Source organism: Oncorhynchus keta, chromosome 18, assembly GCF_023373465.1.
Source record: "Oncorhynchus keta strain PuntledgeMale-10-30-2019 chromosome 18, Oket_V2, whole genome shotgun sequence".
Lineage (NCBI taxonomy): Eukaryota > Metazoa > Chordata > Actinopteri > Salmoniformes > Salmonidae > Oncorhynchus > Oncorhynchus keta.
The window spans coordinates 9,331,838-9,338,896 of NC_068438.1; the positions used below are offsets into that span (position 1 = coordinate 9,331,838).

The 7,059-nt window shown below is 40.4% G+C and overlaps 1 long non-coding RNA gene across 1 annotated transcript; it reads right to left on the minus strand.

Annotated features, from left to right (window-relative positions):
• Positions 1-1,219: 1,219 nt before the first annotated feature.
• Positions 1,220-6,753, minus strand: LOC127908613 (uncharacterized). The gene is made up of 2 exons (XR_008067730.1): positions 6,472-6,753; positions 1,220-3,634 (listed from the first exon to the last, which is right to left on the minus strand). It is a non-coding gene; the product is annotated as an uncharacterized LOC127908613 (long non-coding RNA).
• Positions 6,754-7,059: the final 306 nt, after the last annotated feature.

Sequence of the window (7,059 nt, forward strand, 5' to 3'; positions counted from 1 at the left end):
CGTAATTGTGATGCTATCGGGGAGAGGAATAACATCGTGGGAGAGACTGAGTCAAAAACACCCTAAATATGTTTAGAACTATAAATGAACTTTCTATCGATTCTTTTTTTTATTTATTTTTTATGTAACAATTCCAACCCTCCTCAATTATCCGGTCTTGGGATCGGCAAAAGTGACCCAAAAGAGACACTCTGGCGGAGTTACATCGTTTTTCATTTTTTATTTAATTTGGTTTTTAACCTTATGGTCCACTTAGGAGCCTACAACAAGTCACAGTAAAACATGAACATGTTTAACCATAACATTTGTTACATTTTGTTTGTATAAAATCTACATTAACAATCTAAATGGACCAAAAAGAGGCAATAGAAAAAACTGTCAATGGCAATGTGAGAAAGTTATGGTAACTAGTCTGGCCCTAATTCAGGTTAATTGTTTTTTTAAATGTAAGCCAGGGCGGGATCAGCCAGCGGCAGCTTCCTTCATGCGAGGTTCATTTGCATTCTGGACGCGGAGGGTTGAACATCTCCTGCTCTGACAGCAGCGCGAGGGCTGGGCCGCATTGTGAGTGCTTTGGACTGCTCGTTGAGAAGAGTAAGAACGATAGGTGCTTTCACATCAGTCTCCAATAACACCAGAAAATGTCACGGGCCAGGTGCACGGTGTTTCCTCCGACACATTGGTGCGGCTGGCTTCCGGGTTGGATGGCGCTGTGTTAAGAAGCAGTGCGGCTTGGTTGGGTTGTGTATCGGAGGATGCCTAAACATTACCAAACTTCTAGTCTAGCAAAAAATATGAATTATAGACATTGTTCTTCTTGGATTAGGTTTTACGGCGGGTGGCATCCAAATACATAGACCAGGTGAAAGCTATGATAAATCCACTTCAATCATTGTAGATGAAGGGGAGGAGACAGGATAAAGAACAATTGAGACATGGGATTGTGCATATGTGTCATTGAGAGGGTGAATGGGCAAGACAAAATATTTAAGTGCCTTTGAACAGGCTATGGTAGTAGGTACAAGGCACACCAGATTGAGTGTGTCAAGTACTGCAACGCGGTTTGGTTTTTTACGCTCAACAGTTTCCGTGTATATGAAGAGTGGTCCACCACCAAAAATACATCCAGTCAATTTGACAACTGTGGGAAGCATTGGAGTCTGTAACGATATCCCTCATCATCTGAGGAAGAGTAAGAAGGATCCAATGTGCAGCGTGGTAAGTGTTCGTCATAATTTAATTGAAAAAACTGAACACTTCACAAAATAACAACGAAGAGATAACTAAACAGTTCTGCCAGGTGAACAAACACTAAACAGAAATTAAACACCCACAATCAAAAATGGGGGAAAAACAGGCTACCTAAGTATGATGCTCAATCAGAGACAACGAACGACACCTGCCTCTGATTGAGAACCATACTAGGCCAAACACATAGAAATATAACAACCTAGAAAAAGGACATAGACTACCCACCCCAACTCACGCCCTGACCAACCTAACACAAAGACAAAAAAAAGGAATTAAGGTCAGAACGTGACAGAGTCAACATGGGCCAGCATCCCTGTGGAGTCCATGCCCTGACAAAATGAAACTGTTCTGAGGGCAAAGGGGTTTTTGTTGTGGAAAAATATTGACTCAAATACTTCTCAGATACCAGAGCTTGTGAATTCAATTAGACTTTATCACAGAGAGCAACAAAGCTTGAGTTAGTTCATGAAACAACTGAATCTTTATTCTTAGTGCTTGGTTTTTATACAGTCTTACCCTTGTCATCACCCAATTTTACGAATCTTGTTGTCTTACTTAGTTTCCATTCTCTAATTGGCTCAGACATTGGGGCATATATTCTATTGGTGGCATGACATGCACACCACTTAGCTAATGTTCCTGCCCAAAGGCCTTTACAAGTTCAGACCTACATTATCAATGTATGCTTAACTTACGTGCGTGTCCAGTAGCCTTCACAAGATTAGATATGGCCCAGACCACTCAAGTCTTGTTGGTTTAGCTTGCCGCATCTACACAGATTCTGCTTATGTTCTGGTCTTTACATGTGAAATGGTCAATTCGATGTTGATCTAGCTTGGACACTCATAGGTTTAGCCTTCATTCTGCTTGCTTATATTGATTATTCTATCTACTTCAAAGAGAACAGTATAGGTTACTGAAAATCATCAGATGACTGGAAAATCTCCAACATAACCCCCCCTTTGAAACTCAGTGTCACACACAATTACATTTTCCAGTATAGATGAGAATGGGACCTTCTGAAACTCTATAGAGATAATCAACCTCACATCCATCTTAACAATTTGAGCTCCACTTTCCCATATACACTGGTGAGTCAGGACATACTGTATAGTGTTTAAGCATGTGCATTTCTTAGCCTTACCTGATATTCTCAGTTGAATACAAGATAAATAAACAATCAAATCAATAAACTAAACATCCTAAACCCTTATAGTGTCATTCTCAATATGACACCTAAACATATTGCCCTTCCTCAAAGACACCTCTCTAACATCTATTTTTGACAAAAGTGAAAAACCGGTTAGAAGATTGAGGACAAACCCCATGTCACATGTCTAGAACAGATATTCAGAAGGTCTAACAGCATTAATCATTCAGCAACTGTTACATTGAGGACATGGTAATACTTTTTTCTGGCCCCACTGAGCCCACTTATACCAGCCATTTGTTAATGCGTTTCTACATTTTTGGTCAATGTTTGATTCTGGGGTAGTTTCTTCATTATGGCTACACCAGTTGGTAACAGATGTCCAGATTTTCTGCATCAACCCACTTCCTTGAAGTTGTCATTGTCTTAGTTGGTGTGCTAGTGCATGTGCGAGGTGAGTTTACAATTTCTTCTAGGTTGGTCGCTGTTGCTGTCAAGGCCATTCTACCGTTCTTCATCTGTCCTGGTTTTCACTCTGTTAGAAAGACGTGTGATGGCAGAGAAGTCGATGGTAAGAAAGTCTCCTTCCCATTCTCCTGTCGTTGTTTCTTCGTCCCCTTGGACAGTGCCTCCATCAGGGGTATCTGCCAGAGTAGATATGTCATTAGGAGCAACAGGCATGTCACTCCTCCCTATCCCTGGACTCTCTGGCTATTCAGAAGATGCTCCTTGATCCTCCTCTCCTTCGGCTTCTTCCTGGTGTGTCGACCTCCTCTGCTCCCGTTCCCTTCGGACACCCACCTGGTGTATCAGCATCCTCATGGCTTGGTGGTCGCCGCCTCCTCCCCGCTAGGACTCTGGTGCAGTGGTTTAGATGGTACCAGATGTTGCTTCCTTTCACCTGGACGACTGTTGGTGTTGCTAGGACCGCTCCGTAGGGACCCTCTCGCCTTGGCTTGTTCCACTTCCTCCGGAACACTCAGATGTAGTCCTGGTCCCCTGGGATCACCGGACGTGGAACCTCTGGTCCTGGTTCAGACTATTTGCTTGAGGTTTTCAAACTCAGAGACTTTATGGCCTCTGTTCTATGATTACACCATCTTATTTCTATCTCTCATCACACAACAAAATGCTATTCCGGCTGAAGCTGGGGACTTCTTTCACTTCAGCTGAGCTGCTTTTAGTTTCTCCACTTTCTCCTGCTGGCTCCTAAGAGAGTGAGATAGCGTAGGACTTACAAAGCAACGATAAACACAAAACACAACAGTATTATTCATGTGATAAGTTATTCATAAGTATATTCATGAAACCCAAAGTCTGAGATCATGACAAGTCCCACTCTCTCTTCACCGGATTCTATGCCTCCAGGATACTTTTCTGCTGGACTCCACAAAAATAAAAGCCCTAAAGAAGCTTACTCATGCTTTTGCCCAGTCTTCCCCTTTTGGCCCCAGGTTCTGAGAGGTGTTCCCAAGCCATGACATTTTAACTTTTTTATTGCCACTTAATAGGCACATCTCCTGATAGGCAAGTGCGTATCCCTAATCAACGTTACCTCCTCTTGAGGTAACTCAGCACTGTATATGCTTTCACATTAATGCCTTCAACGTGTTGTTTAGAGTACAATTACCCTAACATTCTATCCTTTTCATATGATGCATTAACCAATAGAACAAGTAGCGCCTAGACTTAACCCATCTGTATGTATGTCTACAGTGGAATCCAGTCTCTCTCTCTTTAGCTCCGCTTCCTCTGTCATGGTGTTTTTAAGATCATCCATTATGCAGCTGGACCTTACATCTTGTGAGAATTATGCACCCACCGAAGAGAGACATGACTATCTTTACCACTGCTGTAAGGACTACCGTATGTGTGGACCAGACCAAATCTGTCACAACACCGCCTCCTGCTGTATGTGGATGTTCACTCAATCTCCGGAATTCAGCCCATGCCCTTGATTATTTCTGCTTTCACCTGAGGATATACACTGCAACACATGGGTTATTTTCTGGCACCATAATTTGTGACATTTGAATAACCGCATCCCCTGTACTCCTACCAGTCTACCAGTTACCAATCCATGTGGGATGAGTCTTCATAAACTGATATCCCAACAATGATACTTAAGTGACCCCTGCTACTACTAACATGGGCCATGCCTATAATCTCCTTCAATTGCGATCCCTTCGGCAACTGCTGTGAGAATAACTACTGCCTGTAATCTATCAAGTATTCACCGGCTGTTAGAAATTGGGAAAGAGATTGAGGATGAGTGTGAGGATTTATGTCTATGCTCTAGAACCCACTACTATATCACGTAAGACTGAATTGTTTGAACAGCAGTTGTGAAGGACCGAGCAACATGCTGAGACTGCTGCATGTTGCAAAACTGTAGATAACAGCCCAGCAGATGATTTTCCTTGTGTTTGTATGTGACAATATCGAGCACATGGTGTGACTTGCTTTATCTTATAAAGTTGTGATTCATCAGGAACAGGGAGGGGAGGCTCATCACAAGGTTTGATTGTATTAGAAAATACTGAATAACACAATAACAGATAACGGGAACTGAGTAGTTGCAGTAACTAGGGTATGGCACCAGAACAGTGAGAATCTATACATCGACAAAGGGTGGACTCCAAGAAGCGCCAAGAGATTAGGACTAGTCTGAGCGCCTGCGATAGGCTGAGCAAAGTCTAAACCACGCTCAGGATCTAGTGTGATAGACAGTTCCAACCCGTCTGTTGGCCTATCACAGTATAAAAACAACTGTTTACGTACATCCTGTCAGTTCTCTGTTTGCCCTGCGAGGTGGGACAGAGAGCCCGTATATACGAAAATTGCATTTACCATTTATTGCTTGAAATTAATTAAAGATAATTAACGACAGATTGACTTTTATTCTTCCTGATACCGGATTCAAAAAACGCAACTCTACAATATCCCATAACACACGTCACTACTCCTAATTTACTACCACAGTTAGAAACATACTTAAAACATTCTCATATCAATTTAGTCAATATACATCAATCCCTCCTTTGGAACAAAGATCACTCTTATGTTCCACAAAACCTAAAAACATATTGACCTAACAAGAAAAGAGAAAAATAAATGTTAAAATACATCCATGTTTAATAACTTCCCACTACTCGTAATGGAACTAAAACTGGGAAAAACGTCATCCGTTACGCGCTTATAAACCCAGGGTCGTTACAATATTACTATTCACATACTGGCAACACTCATCGTCCTTATTAATGACTAACGTTATATTTTTATTACTAACCACGGCTTCATACTCATTAAACATCTATTTTAAGATGAACCTGTAATGTGCCTAATGTAGAAATGACATCAGCCAATTCTTAATCAATACAAATTCTAAATTCCTATTTTTACAAATTACTGTCTTTTGTTACCTTCACTAGTCTACATCTCATCCCTTAATTTAAGAAATGTCTCTTCAATCTCAATTTAACGCCACCTCTCTGTTTGCTAACGTTTGTTACCAGGTGAATTTTACATTTGAATTATAGTCAAAACAAACCTATTTCTACTTTTTACAGGGAGCCCACTTTAATTACCATTATCTCATCACCCCTTACGTAAATTCTATACATTTATAGCGAAACAAATACTACGTTTTTCTTGAGTCGCATGGTTCTTGTCTATCGCCAGTAGTACTTTACCATAGCTATAATTCATTGGGTTCCTGCTCTATCATATACATATTGTATCAACACAAAATCACCAAATCTAAATATTTTCTGGTCGTTTGAATACAAAGTTAGACTATTCTTAAACATTACTTAGTCGTGCTCTCGCCCATACGGCCCGTTTTAATGTTACCCAATATTCGTCCTTGATTCTCACAAGGATTATTCAACCCGAAAATCCGCTAATGTACAGGGTTGATCCAAACTGTCTGAATCATAATTCTTACTATTTCTCCCACATGTCAGTCAAGCACCCAAGCTAACGTTAACTTGCTAAAGTTGGCTAATTTAGCTAACACTACTTTCTGATATAAACAAGAAAATACATCCTTCACTCTCCATTCTACTCACCTAGCAAAAGTGGTTAGGCTCTACTTGTTTCCTAAAACACGTTGGGGACTAACTGTGCCGTTTGCAATAATTCAAATTACGGTATTTCCCTGACATTCACTGACACCTGCAATGTTCAATCAAACTTCGAGGTTTTGTAAATGCATCAGTTATTCTGCACTCTGGTATATTCAATCTAGTGCTTTGAAATCCAACCAAAATAGCCTTAACGACATTACCAAGTACCCCGTTTTACACTATTCATTCTCAAATTAGTCATGTGAGAGTAATGATGCTGATAGAATGCTAATTTCAGTATGCCTGTACATTGATCTTCTTATTCTGGTTTTATGTGTTTGTTCCAATTCATAATTGCCTCCCTGAATTCTTAATTTGATTTGAGTTAAACTGTTTCAGGGTAATATTGCCCTACATTATCTAGTTTACTCTTTCATATTCGAGCCGAATTGGTAGAATTTGTGAGTTTCTTTCAGCGAATCCATGGTTTCAAAATAATTATTTTCCAAGGTAGGGCTATCCACTTTCCCTGACAATAATTAATTAGTCACATCACTTAATACCTTGTATTAGAATCTATTCTATAATGTC